Consider the following 18,661-nt stretch of genomic DNA (forward strand, 5'->3'; position numbering starts at 1 on the left):
ATTAAACAAGAAGCACACCACAGAGAGAATATCAGGTTCTCAGAATCTGACCATGGCTTCCACTCGTAGGAGAAAGCCAGTAAAGAAGTCAGTCCTTACAGGAGTTTGGACCATTGTTTGCATCACACGAAGAAATGTCCAAAACCATTTGTCTTGAGTCCTCTGAATGCAAAACCAGTCCCCAGGCATTCATATTACCCAGAAGGAATATTCCTGTTGTTATTCCAAGCATCTACAAAATGTGGCCTTCTTTTCATAGATACAATATGTATCACAGTCATAGTAGGAATAGGTACCAAAGCAGATTGACTTGGGCTGCCTTATAGCTATGAGTGTGTTTGTGAGCTCCTCAAAAAGCTGGGAAAATATCTCTACTTGAACATAACTCCACTCATTACAGACCTCTACTGGAGCAGGGTTCAATGGTCAGCTGGCTCATGTTGGTTGTGTGGTACAGAAGGTTCTTCAGAGCATCCATGGAGATGTTAATGTCATAAAAATTGATGCTAGTGAACTGGGAACATTGGGTCAGGGCAGGCAGAATGATTCTGAGGCCAGAGTCATTCATCCTACAGTCTTCTAACTCTAGAGTCTGCAGAGTACCTGCAACACTCACTAAGAAAACTCTGAGAGGCATGACATTCAGTGAAGTTAAAGAGACACCTTTCAAGCACAGTTGTTTAACTTGACTGTAGTTCCAGTGCTGGGCAAATGACTCCAAGTCTGACTGAGAGATCTGGCACAGAGTGATGGTCAGGGACACCAAGGGAGCCTCCAGACATCTGAGCAACTCATCCATGTGGTCTTTGAGAAAATAGACATCATCAAGGGTGAGATGCTGGAGACAGCTGAGTTTGGAGAACAGAGAAATGATCTTTGAGACATTACTCCTCTCTGTGTATGTGTAAGTACTTCTTCTGAAGATCCGTACTAGCATGAGTTTGTGAAAATTTCTCATCTTGCCAATGCAAGGTACAAGTTTTGCCAATTTGGACAGATTCTTCACTGTATTCAGTTGCAACTTCTTGATGAACTCTAGCTGTAAAAATTTTAACACCTTCCTAACCTTGGACACTTCTAACGCTCTGATCTCCAGCTTCTTACAGCATAAATGCAGGAAACCCTCTCTGTTCTTGTCCCACTGCAACAAACGTGTTTGGTGTCTATCTTCATGCCGAGAAGACTTGAAGGAAAGGTCACTGAACACCCTCAAACGCTGCCTCCTTGAGCAGACCTTCGTTATTTGCTTCTCAAGCATAGTCTCTGTTTATTGGTTTCTACCCTCTCTTCCAGCCTGCATATTCCAGGAGTCATGGTATCCATCCCTCAAATCAACCACTTGAGGTTTCCCCATCCTAGGGCCATACATCCATTTCAGCCATGTGTCATCTCCATCCAGTACAGCCTGGAAGGTCTCCAAGCTGGGCTTATCTATCAGCAACTTAAGAAGGCAAGGGAAGGGCCAGTATTCTACCAGGATCTTAATCATCTTTGCTTTTCTCTGAGTGTCAGCCTCCTTGAACAGTGGTGGGGAGAGCTCCCTTGGTGGGTCCTGCAGAGCAGAGATGGTCAGTACCTCCTTCCTCACCATGCTCTGTGCAGCCAGCTGCAGGAGTGTGGGTGGGGTTTCCAACTCTATTTTGATGGGTCTTTAGAGAGATGATCCTGATTAGGACACAGGTGAGAGGCTCAAAGGATCTGAGTGTCATCTCTGGCTCTAGTGGCACATTTAGAGTGCTTGCTTTTGAAGTACAAGTGCCTGAGTTACATTTGCAGAGTGCACATAAATAGTTCAGGCATGGTGGCACACACTTGTAATCCCAGCATTTTGGCTACAGAACAAGGCAGATTGGTGGGGCTCACTGGCCACTCAGCCTTATCTACTAGGCCAGTTCTAGCTAGTATATACCAAGGATTCTTTGTTTTCTCCCACCACGGGGCTGGAATCACAAGTCCATGTCAGCATACCTGGCATAAATTTTGATGTGTTCTAGGGATTGAACTCAAGACTTTTTGATTCCAAGGCAAACACTTTACTGACTAATGTATTTTCCATACTTGAAAAAACGACTTTTAAGAAGCAAGTGACTGAAGAAATACAAAAGCAAAAGAACTGATCATGTAAAGAATCAATTCATCCTTGTGTAGAACCATAAACATATATAATGAAGCAGTGATTAGCTTTTTTTTCTGTTTTACCATATTGGCAGAGGTGAAGTAGAATAAAGCTACCTAAGCATGAGTGTTAATAAAATGTTTCTCAAAGAAGCTTGAACATGTAAATAATAAAATGAATGTTCCTCTAGAAAATATTGTATAGAGTGAGGTAACCTAGAAAGACAACTGTTTTATATTCTCCCTCAGCTGAGGTTCCAACTCCATAGATGTTAGTACATAACCTGCAGTAACTGCAGAAACTCATAATGTAATGACAATGACCTACAACTACAGCCAGCATGGTGCTATAATACATAGGCTGCCTTTGTGGTCCATATAGCTTAGCAGTAACCATCAGTTCTCTACTTGGACTTAAAATTTGCTCAACAAAAGGACCAACATGGCTGTCTAAACATAACCTGAACCAAGGCAGGTCACCAGTCGGTCTGCTAACATGGTCGGGAAAAACTCAGGTGACCTCAGCTCTAATTTAACAAACTACAGCCAATTAGGGCATGCAGAGTGAGAGAAATAGTCTTCCCCAGGGAAGAGCACATATAATAGTTATCCAACTCCAAATTAGCCTTAAAATGTGTATGTCATAAGCAACACTATATGAATTGATCACATGCAGAGAGATATAGATAGATACACAGAGAAATAGATATATAGCTACATAGATAGATACATACATATATAGATAAATACATAGATAAATAGAAATACATAGATAGGTAAATAGGTAGATAGACACATAGATAGTCACATAGATACATAGGTACATAGATAGATACAAACATAGATAGATACATGGAAAGTTAGATAGACACACACACACACACACACACACACACACACACACACACATATAGCTATAAAAGATGCCACAAATTTGAAAGATATAAATGTGATAGTTATAGATGAAGAGTGTTGCAAGGAGAAAGTGGAAAGGTAAAAGAGTATATTAAAATCTCTAAAAAATTAAAAAATAACAATTAAAACAAATGTTTCATTTTCTTAAAAATAAATGTTTTGTACTTTGTATTTTATAAGTAAATATTCATACTCTAAAGTACAGTTTAGACATAGGTTAAATAAGTTATATTATCTATATAACATATTTTATGCAGTATAATAAATAATTAGTGAGAGTACAGATATCTGAGTTTCACATCCATAAATTGGTGTCTTACTCTAATGGCTCTGGATACTTGTTTTGTTGCCAATTTATGAATATTATACAAAAACTATAACACAGATGTGAAGATTAAATAAAAACTTAGTAGGAATTTTGCATTATTTTGAAGACTATATTATAGAAATGGCCACAGTGATGAAGATGATGATAAGATGATTTTAAATAAATGAATTAATTAATTATTAAGTTCATTTGTGTTTCCAGGAAAGATTTCCAACACACACACACACACACAGACACACTCACACATGCCCCCCCCACATAAGCACACACAAATATCAAAGGCAAGCACATATACAGAGACATATTTAGACAAATAACTAATTAAATACATATATTGCAATAACAAGCATGCTGAAATATATATAAAGAAATATAGATATAATTTTGTATTTATGGTATATATCCAGAAATGGTACACTATCAAAGAACAGGCACTTAATATTCTGGTAGAATCTGCTGTATATACAGAACTCTGCTTCATCTCCAGAGAATGTTTTCTAAGAAACCCATAGGTGCTTCAAGCTATGTTATCAACTCTTATATTTATTACTTCCTACAGAAACATAATGTGAAAAGATTAACTTATATGTTAAGTACAGCAGAGCAGTGACAAAAGTAACAAATTAGAACAGTTATGGAAACAGAGTATGATGAACATTAAGTGAGTATGATCTTTGAAGACAAAAATTAATATATTCACAAATTGTGCTCAACAATGTGTGATTAAGATCAGGGATAGTGAAATTCTGAATAAGGTAGAATTGTAGCACTAAGCATGTAGGGCTCTTAAAGAAGTGAAGAATTTGTATATACACATAAATATGAGGAAATGTGGTCTAATATCAAATCAGGAAAGAGGACACTGATATAATAAAAAAGGAGAAAGGACAGGTTATGAAGCACAGGGCCATTTATGTTTAATAGAAGGGCAGGTACATGTTTCCTCACATGCTAAAGATGCTACAGGGCTATCAACTTTCCTGAAGGAATCAACAATGACATCTCTGTCTGTTGTGGAAAGAACATAAAGAAGAACTAGTAGGAGTAAGGAAAACAACAAGGAAAATAAAAGCTATAAAAGATGGAGAAGGGCCAAAGATGACAAGAATCCTGATATGTAGAGAAAAGGCAGGAGAAAGAGAACCCAGGGAATTCTGAAAGTCTGGAAGCTGCCTCTGAAGGGAAATGCAGTAAGTCATTATATCTTTTATGCCCTAGTAACACTGCAACACAAAGCTCTTTCCACATGTCCTTTAATATTTCTCATCTAACTCACTAGACATGATCAGCCTCAAACTCATGATTCTGCTTCCTTCCATGGTGATGGGATTATAGGTATATGTCACTATACCTGCCTCTAGACATATTTATTTTGTTACTGGTTGATTTGTTCTTTGGTAAGTCATACATTTTTTATCTTAATGACTCTCACACAGCCACACAGCTCACCACATGAGTGTTTTCCATAAACACACTCACACATCAGTATTATTTGTTTACAATCTGCTGCACACACACACAGACACACACACACAAACAAACAACACACACACACACACACACACACACACACACACACACACACACGCACTTACAACATATCAGCACTCAAACAGGAAGCTCACAGTCTTTTATGTAGCATCTGGATATCAGTCAACTCTTTTACCACAACAGAGTAAGTACTGACCAAAGTTGAGCCATGAAACAGATAGTCAGGCCTGTTGTGTATGAAAAGAATATTTAAACATCAAATCAAAGTGTCATGCATAAGCAGTAGGGTTGTTACCTCTTCTGCACTAGGACAGACATCATTGTTGCAATTGGACTCTCTTCTTCATAGTGTCATCAGGAGATTGGAACCAGCAGTGTTGATTCATTCGTAACTCCTACAGAGACAACAATGCTTAGGAGTAAGAAGCACATTCCCAATGAGCTCCCCAAACCAATATACTTAGTGTTCTTGCAACTCCTTCCCATTCATCAGGGAGATGGTGGAACGTATACAAACTCAAGGAATCAATGAAAATCTGAAGGCTGATATGAGCAAGGAGAGAGCCAGGCAGAGCAGCCTTCCACACCAAAGGGAGAGCAATTCTGGAAAGCATGGTCTCTGTGCCCTCAGTGCCTTTGTGGTTCCTGAAGGATGAGGTTCATCCCTGATAGGAAAAGTTTAGATTCCAGTTTTCAGACTGAGAGTTTGGAGAAGAATGGAAAAATATTTTGATCTGGGGGCATAATAAGAAAAAGTATGAACAAGTAGGAGGTCTAATCACACATCCTCTTTCTTCCTCCACAATCTCCAGTCAACCCTACATAAGTATGCAGATGAGACCTATTAGCAGCTTCCCCTCTCTTACCTCAGTGCAGACACGAAGTAGAAACCATATTGAAGGTGTTATCTATGAAGGAGCCCAGGATCTTGCATGAGGAAGAGACTTAAAGTCAGCACTGACTTCTGGGAAAATGTTCTCATAACCCATACTGTTCATAAGAGTCTTAGCGGTATTCTAATTATGCCTTCATATTTTACTTCACTAAGTAAGTACAAGCTCCAAGTCTCCTAGGTCTTGCTTCTAACTATTTCCTTTGAGGAACTATTTCTAGGTGACTTCCTAAGGGTTGTGTAAACAGTGGATTCCCTGGAGGGTTGAGAATCTTCAGTGTTACTATGGTTCTGTCCTTCACAGCAACACCCTGGGACACTTTGTGTTGTAATTAAAATCACATGCTAAATTTGCCAAACCACATGTATCTGTCTTTCATTCAAGTCTTGTATACATGATGCTCAAAATATCATCAGTAGAGGATATGGTTTGGCTTTCACAGCCATCTGACTCCTGAGTTTGTTAATATAGTAACTGAACTAAGGTGAGCAAGCCTTGGCTCACCTGCGTTTTGGCTTTACAGTTGAGGAATGTGACTGGAGTTTGACACCTAAAGAACACAGAAGATCACCTAAAATAAGAAGAACTGAATTTTCTTATCACTGCCCTAATATCAACATGTCAATGTGTTTTTCCATTGTGTAGGATTAGGGTTTCGTGCACTGTGTAAAGTTAACCTTCTATTATTTACTTGCTGATTTTTCTGCCCTCATATCTTGTTTTAATCCAGACCAAGCACTGTAATGTTCATGTGTAAAATCTCATGTCTCAAATTTGTGTAAACTAGTCTTTCTATTTATTCTCTGCTTTGTCAATAGGTGCTGATCACCCAGTGGGTGGGCAAAAGAGAAAATGTGTCATAATGTGTCATAAACTTTTATTAATCAGAGAGAGGGGGGAGAGAGAGAGATAGAGAGAGAGGTCGGGGGGAGGGAGGGAGGGAGGGAGAGAGAGAAGGAGGGGGAGGGGAGGGGGAGAGGGAAAGAGAAAGGCAGAGACAGAGGGAGAGGGAGTTCAGGTCTTTCAGGAGGAGTAGAGGTTCTGAGAAGACTCCAGGAGAAAAAAATATGAAGCCATAAGAGATAGATAAATAATAATATGTGAGCATCCTAGCATCATGGCTGAGAGATATCCAGATTGTTTTAAAGTATTAAGTAATCAATCATTGCCCAGATAGGGATTTCAGAAGGGAATTATGCTAGAAACTGTGTGATGGTTGTCTCTGAAACCAGCCTGTTTTTGATGGAACACATGGATATCTCAAGAGCAGGATCTTTAGGAACCATTTTTTTGGGAGCTAGAGAGATGTTTAAGAGCATTGAGTAAAGAGCTCTGGTTATGTGATTAATACCACTGGCTCTCTTTCAAGGGACCTTGATTCAATTCCCAGCGCCCAGGTGGTAGGTCACAACAGCTGTAACTGCAGTCCCCGGAAGTCGATGCCCTCTCCTGGCCTCTGAGCACCAGACATGTGTGTGGTGCATAGACTAACATGAAGACAAAACTCCCATACAGGTTAAAAAAAATTAAATAAAAAATAATTGCCCAGATATTTAAGTACAGCTTGAAATAAATCTTGATTTTCCCATGGATTAATTTGCTACTTACACTTACAGTAAATGAATTTATGGTCTGAGCTATCTCTCCAGCTCAGTGGTTAATTGCACTGAGTGCTCTTTCAGAGTTCCCGAGTTCAAGTCCCAGCAACTGCATTTGGCTCATACCATCTGTAATGGGACCCGACATCCTTTCTTGGTGTGTGTGAAAGGTGTAGTCACATACATTAAAAAATGCCTTCATTCATTTGTGAGTGGCGGTGAACGAGCACGCAGTGCCGAGAAGGCGTCGGGCACGCTTCAGAGTACAAGGTGCTGGGGCTGCTTGACATCCCCAAAATGCCACACACCGCCACTGTACTGGATGCGGATCTTTGCACCTAACCATGTGGTGGCCAAGTCCCGCTTCTGGTACTTTGTGTCGCAGCTGAAGAAGATGAAGAAGTCATTAGGGTGATTGTGTGCTGCGGGCAGGTGTTTGAGAAGTCACTCCTGAGTGTAATAGACTTTGGCATCTGGCTGCGCTATGACTCCCGAAGTGACACTCACAATGTGTACAGAGAGTACAGAGACCTGACCACCGCTGGCGCAGTCACACAGTGCTTCTGGGACATGGGCGCCCGTCACCGTGCTCGTGTGCTCTCCATCCAAATCATGAAGAAGAGATTGCAGCTGCAAGTGTCGCCGGCCAGCTGTCAAGCAGTTCCACGACTCCAAGATTAAACTCCCATCGCCCCACCACGTGTTGCAGCGCCATTACAAGCCACGCTTCCCCACCAAGAGGCCCGACATCTTCTTCTAGACTCAGAGATCCACTGAATAAAAGCTTCAGACTGTCAAAAAAATGTATTCAGAAGCAAACATACACAGCATTTTAGAAAAAAGAAATCACTTTACACCAATGTCTTCTTTATTAAACTTTTATACTTCTATGGGACTGAAATAAAAGTCTTTTGTTTATAGGATAATTTATTTTTTTGTGTGTTTGGGAAATAAATGTTTTTTTTAAAACTTTATTTTAAAAAACAAAGATAAAAGAAAAAAATTTTAAACATTTTTACATAAATGTATACAAATACATTTTTGTCAGTGCTTGGCTTTTTTTTTTCTTTTTTTTAAGGTTTGATACTCTGCATTAATGTCTTACTAGTTACAGTGAGCAAAAAGTTCATGTAAAACAGGATGTAACCTGGAATTAGTCAACGTTTTCTTGGTGTGTAAGGATTGAGCATAATGGTTTTTTTTTGTTTTTGTTTTTGTTTGTTTTGCAAGGATTTTGTTGAGTATTTTTGCATCAATGTTCATAAGTGAGATTGGTCTGAAGTTCTCTTTTCTTGTAGGGTCTTTGTGTGGTTTAGATACTAGGGTTATTGTAGCCTCAAAAAATGAGTTAGGTAGTATTCCATCTGATTCTATCTTTTGGAACAGTTTGGAGAGTATTGGTGTTATATCCGCAATAAATGTCTGATAAAATTCTGCACTGAACCAGTCTGGACCTGGGCTTTTTTTGGTTGGGAGGCTTTTGATGACTTCTTCTATTTATTTAGGTGTTATAGGGTTATTTAGATGGTTTACTTGGTCCTGGTTTAACTTTAGGATCTTGTGTCTGTGTAGGAATTAGTCCATTTCCTCCAGATTTTTCAATTTTGTGGAGTATAAGTTTTTGTAGTAGGATCTGATGATTTCTTAAATTTCCCCAGTTTCAGTTGTTATGTCTCCACTTTCCTTTTTGATTTTGTTAATTTGTATACTCTCTCTTTGCCCTCTAGTTAGTCTGGATAGGGGTTTATCAATCTTGTTGATTTTCTCAAAGAACCAACTCTTTGTTTTGTTGATTTTTTCAATGGTTCTTTTTGTTTCTATTTGGTCTAGTTCTCCCCTAATTTTGATTATTTCTTGCCGTCTACTCTTCTTGGGTATATCTGCTTCATTTTGTTCTAGGGCTTTTAGCTGTGCTGTCAGGTTGCTGATGTAAGCTCTCTCCAGTTTCTTTTTGGAAGCAGTTAGGGCTATGAGTTTTCCTCTCAGTACTGCTTTCATTGCATCCCATAGGTTTGGGTATGTTGTGTTTTCGTTTGCGTTGAATTCTAGAAAATCCTTAATTTCTTTCTTTATTTCTTCTTTGACCCTGCTATCATTTAACAGAGCGTTGTTTAGTTTCCATGTGTATGTGGGCTTTTTGTTGTCTTTGTTGTTGTTAAAGACCAGCCGTAGACCATGGTGATCTGAGGGGATGCTTGGGAGTATTTCAATCTTCTTATATCGATTGATGCTCGTTCTGTGTCCAATTATGTGGTCAATTTTTGAGAAGGTGCCATGGGGTGCTGAGAAGAAGGTGTATTTTTTTACTTTAGGATGATATGTTCTGTATATATCTATTAATTCTAGTTGGTTCAAAGTCTCTGCTAGTTTTGCAGTGTCCTTGTTCAGTTTCTGTTTCCATGATCTGTCCATTGGTGAGAGTGGGGTATTAAAGTCTCCCACTATTATTGTATGGGGTGAAATGTATTTTTTGAGCTTTAGTAGGGTTTCTTTTATGAATGTGGGTGCTTTTTTATTTGGAGCATATATGTTAAGGATTGAGAGTTCCTCCTGACAGATTTCTCTGGTAATGAGTAAAAAGTGTCCTTCCTTATCTTTTTTGATATCTTTTGGTTGGAAATTTACTTTATTCGATATTAGAATTGTAAGGAAAAGATGACGGGGCACCAATGAAAGGAAAAGTCACTGAAAGGAAGAGTTATAGGGCACCAATGTTGTGAGAGAATAACGATCCGAGTCACGGCACCAATGTTAGGGGAAGGATGAAGAGAGTGGGGGGCATATGGCCCATGGAGGTGCGGCGAGGCCTGAGGGCAAGGGAGATTCCTCTGGGGGGGGGGTCCATGTTGGCAATCCCTTCCCTGAGGGACCAGCCACACAACAATATAGTACGGAATAGAGTTTATTCAGGTCATGGGAGAGTTAAGAGGGTGGTAGAGGCAGAGAGAGAGAGAAGTAGGAGTAGAGGCCGGCCATGAGCACATGGGAGAGAGAGGGGAAGGGAAATGGGAGAGCAAGGCTGCAAGAGCACAAGGGCAGGAGAGGCCAAGAGAGAGAGGAGGGGTCAAGCAGCTCCTTTATAGTGTCAGGTCACTGGGGCGGAGCATACCTGGCCACTGCTGGGTAATTGAGAGGTGGGGTATACCTGGCTGTTGCTAAGTAACTGAGGGGTGGGGTTTACAGAATCCCAACAAGAATAGCCACTCCAGCTTGCTTCTTGGAGCTGTTTTCTTGGAAGTTTTTTTTCCCACCCTTTTACTCTGAGATAGTGTCTGTCTTTGTCTCTGAAATGAGTTTCCTGTATGCAGCAAAAGGCTGGATTTTGTTTATATATCCAGTCTGATAGCCTATGTCTCTTTATTGGGGAGTTGAGTCCATTTATGTTAATAGATATCAAGGAATAGTTGTTTCTGTTTCCTGCCATTATTGCTTTTGTGGGTTGAGTTGTGTCTGTGTCTTTTTTTTCTTTTAGTTTTCTTGTTTAGGAGTTTTCTTGTTTTTACTAGGCTGTATTTTCCCTCATTGTATTGGGTTTTCCACCTAAAATTCGTTGTAGTGCTGGGTTTGTGTTCAGATATTGTGTAACTTTTGATTTGTCTTGAAATATCTTCGTCTCTCCATCTATGGTGATTGATAGTTTTGCTGGGTATAGCAGCTTGGGTTGGCACTTGTGCTCTCTTAGGGTGTGCATGATGTCTGTCCAGGCTCTTCCAGCTTTCATAGTCTCTGTTGAGAAATCGGGTGTGATTCTGATTGGTCTGCCTTTATATGTTACTTGACCTTTTTCCCTTACTGCTTTTAGTATTCTTTCTTTGCTTTGGGCACTTGGTGTTTTGACTTTTATGTATCGGGAGGTATTTCTTTTCTGGTCCAATCTATTTGGAGTTCTGAAGGCTTCTTTTATGCTCGTGGTCATCTCATTCTTGAGGGTAGGGAAGTTTTCTTTTACGATTTTGTTGAAGATATTTCCTGTGCCTCTTAGTTGATACTCTTCTCCCTCTTCTATTCCTATCATCCTTAGGTTTGGTCTTCTCATTGTGTCTTTGATTTCCTGGACATTTTGGGTGAGGAGCTTTATGTGTTTTGCATCTTCTCTGGCTGTTTTGTCTATGTTTACAATGTTGTCCTCTGCCCCCGAGATTCTCTCTTCGATCTTTTGTAATCTATAGGAAATGCTTGCTTCTGTGACTCCTGATATCTTTTTTTGGTGTTCTGCCTCTAGGGTTATCTCTCTTAGTGTTTTCTTTATTGCGTCAATTTTCGTTTTAATTTCCCTCTTTCATTCCTTCATTTCTTTGGTTCTGTTTTCCTCTAGTTCTTTGAGTGTTTTTCTTGTTTCCTCTTTAAAAGCTTTTGAATCTTTTTGCTTTTCCTCCCATTCTTGTTTAAGTATCTCTATCAGCATCTTGAGGTATGATTTCAGGTCTGCGTCTTCTTTTTCTGGAGTGTTTGGCATTCCGATGTTTGCTGTTATGGGAGTGCTGGGTGCTGGTGTTGCCAGGTTGTCTTGGTTTTCTTGGGATATACTCTTTCACTTTCCTCTTGCCATTTTGTTGTCAGTGATGTGTTCTCGCCTTTCCCTTGTATCTGGTCTGTGTCCCTGGATCTCCACTGGTCCAGGTTGCAGATCTGGTTCTATGCCTCAGAGTTGCCAGGTGGTAACAGAAGTTCCAAAGTTCTCTTCCTCGTTCCTGGATTAGGGAGGGCAGGGCAGGGGTTGGGTTTCTGTGCGCACTCTGCAGAGCTCTGTCTGCTCCCTGGCTGCCCAGATCTCCTACTCACCAGTTTTTAAACCCTTAGGAGCTGTCGATTCATGTGGCAGACGGGCTGGGCTCTGCTCTGCACCGTGAAGTCGCCGCCGGGTGGAAACAGAAGCTCCCGCCATTTTATTTTTTTCTGTAATTATAGGTGGTCTTGTTGTCAGTGATTGGTACCAGACTCTCCCATGGACCTGAGGGTCTGTGGGCTCAGGAAGAAAACTGCTTCTGAGTGTTCAGCTTTTAGTGGGTAAGCAGTGAGTTCTGGTATCAGTGACTCAGCTCTGTCTTTGTGGGCTCAGGTGTGAGATCTCTTGTGAGGCTGTTCTGGTAGCTTAGCCCTGTGGCCACAGGTCTTGAGTCCTACTGGAAGGGACCTGGCTTTTTCTCTAGGCCAAAATGGACCCTTTTACTGATAGCACAGAACTTTCACAGTACTGAGAACTCCTGATGTGCTCTCCCTGTGCCTATGCGCCAGGCTCCCCTCTGGTCCAGGTGTATGAGGGTCTCTAAAGTTGAACTTCAAGCACTGCTTTTTCTGGGCCGATCCCAGATCCCACTGACAAGGCCCAGTGCCTTACTAGTTTGGGTTTGTTTGTCTAGTCTGTGAGCCTGGGCTTTCCGGGCAGATCCCAAGTCCCTATTGCAGAGGTCCATCCCCACCATGGGCCGCAGGGGCATGTTTTCCGAGTGTTCTTCCTAGCCCTCTGTGCTTTGGTTACTCACTGTGCAGTATCACCAGGCCTGTGTCCCTAGATCTCTGCTGCTCCAGGTGGCAAAGGTCCCAAGCGTTTGGTCCATGCCCAAGGGCTTTCTGGTTGGAAACCGAGTCCCAATGCCAGAGGTCAGGCCACAACGTGGCCCACAGGGACATGTCTTCTGCGTGCTCCACCTAGCTGCTCTGTCTCTGCTTTGGTTACTCACAGTGGAGTATCACTAGGCTTGTGTCCCCGGACCTCTGCTGTTCCAGGTGGCAAATGGTCTGAGCATTTGGTCCTCATCCACGGGCTTTCCCTGTGTGATTATTTTTTTTTCTTTTCTTTGGGTGTAGTTTCCTTCTTTGTGTTGGACTTTTCCATTTATCATTATTTGTAGGGTTGGATTTATGGACAGATATTGTGTAAATTTGTTTTTGCGCTGGAATATCTTGGTTTCTCCATCTGTGGTCATTGAGAATTTTGCTGAATATAATAAACTGGGCTGGCATTTGTGTTCTCTTAGGGTCTGTATGACGTCTGTCCAGAATCTTCTAGCTTTCATAGTCTCTGTTGAAAAGTCAGGTGTTATTCTGATTGGTCTGTCTTCATATGTTACTTGTCCCTTTTCCCCTATAGCTTTTAGGTTTCTTTCTTTGTTTTGACTATTTGGTGTTTTGACTATTATGTGTTGGCAGGAGTTTCTTTTCTGGTCCAATTTATTTGGAGTTCTGTAGGCTTCCTGAATGTTTATGGTCATGTTGGTCTTAAGGGCAGGGAAGTTTTCTTCTATGATTTTGTTGAAGATATTTACTGTGCCTTTTAGTTGGAAGTCTTTGCCCTCATCTACACCTATTATCCTTACATTTTGGTTTCATTGTGTTCTAGATATACTGGATGTTTTACTTGTGTTTTCCTGCAGTTCTTTGAGTGTTTTTTTTCTGGTTCACTTGTAATTGTTTAAGTTATTCATGTGCTTCTCCAAGATCTCCATCATTATCATGAAGTATGATTTCAAGTCTAAAAGCAAGAGCTTTTCTGGTGTGTTTATCAATCCACTACTTGCTGTGGAGGGAGAGCTGGGTTCTCATGTGTCCATTCTGTCTTGGTTTCCATTGCTTAGGTTCTTTCGATTTCCTCTTATAGGTAATGTTGTTGTCTCTGATTGGAGCCTGTCTCTCCTGTAGATCTGAGGGCCTATGGGCTAAGGAAGGAAATTGCTTCTGGGTGTTCGGTTATTTGTAGGCAGACAGTGAGCTCTGATTGCAGACTCTGTTCTGTCTCTGTGGGCTCAGGTAGGAAAGCTCTTGTGAGGCTATTCTGGAGCTCAGCCTTGTGCAGGTGGGTCTTGGGTCTTGATGGTGGTCACCCTGCCCTCTTGCTGTTCAGGAAGGGACTTGATCTGAGCGTGCAACCACGGCTGGCCTTTAGAGACTCCAGGCTATCCCTCTTGGAACTGCTTGAAGGGTGTGTGGCAAGCTCTCTGTGGGCTCTTTGTCCTTCTCAGTCAGAAGAACAATTTCAAGGCAGTTCTGGGGTCTCATCTGTCTGTGGGTGGGTCCTGAGACTTGATGGCAGTCACCTGACTCTCTTGTTGGGCCAGAGAGGACCCGATCCCCCAGTTTACCTCTCTATCTGCTCAGAAGATCACCAGATGTTCCCTCCCTGGACATCTGGTGAGGGTATGTGGCAGGCTTAGGGCTTACAGTGAGCTTAGATGGGAGAGTGCCAAGGCTTCTCTTTGGGCTCAACCGTGTGCAGGCGGTAATGAGTCTTCTGTATCAGGTTTTAAAATATACAAAATTCTTCCACTTAGGATAGAAGGCATTCCTGCAGCTCACCTGAGCACCCAGGGACCTGTAGGCAGGTGAGCTGTCCTTCCAGATGCAGCTTGGCCAGTTCTGGTATTGGGCTGGAAGTGTGCACTCCGAGGCAGTTCTGCTGCTTGAACCATGAGAGTTCTGTGCAGCCTCTCCAGGGTAGAACTTGGACAGTAGAAGTTGAGTCACTCTTCTGCTTAGGATAAAGAGCGTTCCTGCAGCTCTTTTGAGTTTCCAGGGACCTGTGTGCAGGCTGTTTGCCCAACCCAATGCAACTCGTACTGACCCATTCTTATCTCCTGTACAAAGCTCAAGTCCAAGTGGATCAAAGACCTCCATATAAAACCGGGAACACTGAAACTAATACAATAGAAAGTGGAGAAGAGCTTAGAGTACACAGACACAGGGGTAAATTTCTTTAACAGAACACCAATGGTTTAGGCTCTAAGATCAAGAATTGACAAACGGGACCTCATAAAATTGCAAAGCTACTATAAGGCAAAGGACTTTGTCAATATGACAAAATGGCAACCAACAGATTGGGAAAATGTCTTTACCAATCTTAATCTGAGAGAGGGCTAATAAACAATTTATACAAAGAACTCAGAAAGTTAGACTCCAGAGAATCAAATAATCCTATTCAAAATGAGGGACAGAGCTAAAGAAAGAATTCTCAACTGAGGAATATCAAATGGCTGAGAAGCACTTAGAGAAATGTGCAACATCCCTAGTCATCAAGGAAATGCAAATCAAAACCACCTCGAGACTTCACCTCACACCACTCAGAGTGGCTAAGAGCAAAAACTCAGATGATAGCAGATGCTGGTGAGGATATGGAAAACGAGAAATACTCCTCTATTGTTGGTGGGATGGCAAGCTGGTACAACCATCATGGAAATCAGTCAGCCTGCTCCTTTGAAAATTAGACATAGTACCTCTTGAGAATACAGGTATACTACTCCTGGGCATATAGCCAAAAGACGCTCTAACATTTAACTAGGACACATGCTCCATCATGTTCATAGCGGCCTTATTTATAATAGCCAGATGCCGGAAAAAGCCCAGAGTTCATTCAACAGAGGAATGGATATAGAAATTGTGGTACATTTACGCAATGGAGTACTACTCAGCTATTAGAAACAATGACTTTATGAAATTCCTAGGCAAATGGATGGAACTAAAGGCTATCATCCTGAGTGAGGTAACCCAGTCACAAAAGAACACACATATTATAAATTCACTGATAAGTAGATACTAACCCAAAATAGCTCTGAATCTTTAAGAAACAATTCACAGATCTTATGAAGCTCAAAAAGAAAAAAGGCCAGAATGTGGATGCCTCAGTCTTTAGAAGTGAGAGCAAGTCACTCATGGGAGAAAATACAGGGACAAATAGAGGAGCAGAGATTGAAGAAAAGATCATTCAGAGGGCACCTCCCCATGGAATCCACCCCATAGGCAGCCATCAAACCCAAGCACTATTGCTGATGACGAGAAGTGTTTCCTGCCAGGAACCAGATATGCCTACCTCCTTAGAGACTCTACCAGAGTCATCCAGATTCACTTGAGGATTCTTGCAGCTAATCTTCAGACTGAATACAGGGTCCCCAATGAAAGAGCTAGAGAGAGGACTGAAGGAGCTGAAAGGGTATGCAACCCCATGGGAAGAACAATATTATCAACCATCCAAATTCTCAAGAACTTCTATGGACCAAAGTACCAACAAATGAGCACACATGGAGAGACCAGTGGCTTCAGTTGCACATGTAGCAGAGGACAGCATTGTCTTGGATCAATGGGAGAAGGGGCCTTTGGTCCAATGAAGGCTCATTTACCCAGTGTAGGGAAATGCTAAGTCATGGTGTTGGAGAAAATGGTTGGGTGAGGAAGAATCTTCTTGGAAGGAAGTGGAAGGGATGAGGAAGGGGTTGTGAGGGATGATATAACATTTGAAATGTAAATACAGTGAATTCCCAATTAAAACAGACAAAAATAAACAAAAAACCCAAATGGACAGCAAAAACAAACAAAAAACAAAACAAAACAAAACAAAAAACCCCCCCAAAACCCGAATAACTTCATGACGTTTCTAGGATAGAACAAAAAACTATCATCCTAACTAAAAAAAAAAAAAAAAAAAAAAAAAAAGGAAAAGAAAAAGAGTTCAGTTCTACAATGGTTCTGACTGAGAAGAATCAGGGCAGTTCAGTTGACAGGAATTTGGCTATATAAATTCTACCAGCCAACAGAAATTGGATAAATTATCTGACCTAGAGAAAATTGAAAAGTTGTTTAATGTAAATAGTTATATCTTTGAACAGGGAAGTTGATGTAATCAAGTGGGTCACAGGAGGGAAATGGAGAAATTAGTCTCCTAAAAAATAGAAAAAAGAGTGGGGGTAATTTTAATTATTTTGCTATGGATCTGTTTTAGATACAAGCACAGCCACATTTTCTGGCACAGGCCTCAGTTCTCAGTGTGGTCGCTGGTTTTATGTCAACTTGGAAGGAGCTGTGATCATCAGAGGGAAGGGAAACTTGATGAAGAAATTGCCTCTGAAAGGCCCGGCTGTAGGCAAACCTGTATGAAATCTCTGAAGTAGTAATATGAGATGGACCATTCCACTGTGAGTGGGGACAACCATGGCTGGTGGTCTGGGTTCTGCCAGAAAGCAGACTCAGTAAGTCATGGGGAGGAAGCTAGTAAGCAGCACCCCTTCATGGTTTCTGCATCAACTCCAGTCTCCTGGGTTCTGCCTTTTTGGAGTTCCTGTCTTGGCTTTTTCCAGTGAACTGTGATTCAGTATATTTTGTTCAAATAAATTGTTCCTACAAAAATTGCTTGAGGTCACAGTGTTTCATTACAGCCATCAGAAACCCAATTCACTAGCTACCTGAGAGGCCCAGGCAAGGGGATCTCAAGTTCAGTCTGCCTGGGAAACTCATTGAGAACTTTTGGTTGTTTTTGTTTTTTTTTTTTCAGAGCTCTTGGAATATGGCTCTGTGGTATAGTACTTCCCTTGCAAGCCCAAAGGGAGGAAACAAGCCAAGGAGGGAGGTAGAGAAGGAAGTATGGATGGACAAAGATGATTACATTCAAGCCTTGAGTGTGTGTTTAAACCTTACTATCCTAAAATAACATCTTAATATGAATTGTATGAGTGATTCTCACACCAAACACATTAGAAAAATTGGATGTCTGGGAAATAAAAGCATTGCAATGAACAATGATTAAAATAATCAAATTATCCAATAGAGACTTAAAAATTGGAGTCACTTAATCCAAGAACTTGTCAGTATGTGAGTGGGAACAAAGCTGGTTCATGATGTCCTCTTCTACAGCTCAAAAAAAAATGAATGTATAAAATGTCTTAAATTTTGTAATGTTTATTATCTCATAGTCAAAATGTCACTCTGTGGTCATCAAATCCAACCACAGTATTACACCTATTACCCCTCCCAGTGCCTGCATTGTCCTGATCATGTCTTTACAGGATGGCTGTGCAGCAGAACTGAGTCCCCTCAGAGAAATATTATGACGTAAGACGGGGAAGGTTAGCCTGTGACTTGAGATAACAGGACATGTAATAGGTGTGGGGACATACAGACAGGAAGTTTGCGAGAGAATGTTCAGGAGTCCTTATGATCTGCTGATGTGATTGGTACTTGGACAGATGGACAGACACATTGCTTCAAGAGCAAAGAAAAGTGGTTAATAAGTTGGAAAATTTTTTCCACAGGCATCTTTAGATTTAAGCCAGGAGTCCACTAGGTAAAAGATGATAAGTGTGTGTGTGTGTGTGTGTGTGTGTGTGTGTGTGTGTGTATTACTTTCTTTATAATTGCAGACATTTCCATCTCATCTCATCACCACCTAAACACTGAAGTTAGAGATTACTATTCCTAAATTAAGAGAAAAAAAAATGGGAATGTTAGAGTTGAAGTTCACTTCTTTCATGCTTGCTCAGCGCCTTCTCAGTGTACCAAGATTTAGAATATTATTAGCAAAATACAAATGATATTTTATAAAATTAGGAATGTGGTAGGGA

General features: G+C 41.0%; 2 pseudogenes across 2 annotated transcripts; one reads left to right on the forward strand and one right to left on the reverse strand.

Moving 5' to 3' along the window:
• Positions 1 to 219: 219 nt before the first annotated feature.
• LOC308417704 (preferentially expressed antigen in melanoma-like protein 7) lies at positions 220 to 2,613 on the reverse strand (annotated as a pseudogene). Its single transcript has 2 exons — positions 2,577 to 2,613; positions 220 to 1,635 (listed from the first exon to the last, which is right to left on the reverse strand). The product of its transcript is annotated as a preferentially expressed antigen in melanoma-like protein 7 (transcript).
• LOC308417705 (large ribosomal subunit protein eL20-like) lies at positions 2,612 to 8,100 on the forward strand (annotated as a pseudogene). Its single transcript has 2 exons — positions 2,612 to 2,679; positions 7,554 to 8,100. The product of its transcript is annotated as a large ribosomal subunit protein eL20-like (transcript).
• The last annotated feature ends 10,561 nt before the right edge of the window (positions 8,101 to 18,661 follow it).

Source organism: Micromys minutus, assembly GCF_963924665.1.
Source record: "Micromys minutus genome assembly, chromosome: 2".
Classification (NCBI taxonomy): Eukaryota; Metazoa; Chordata; class Mammalia; order Rodentia; family Muridae; genus Micromys; species Micromys minutus.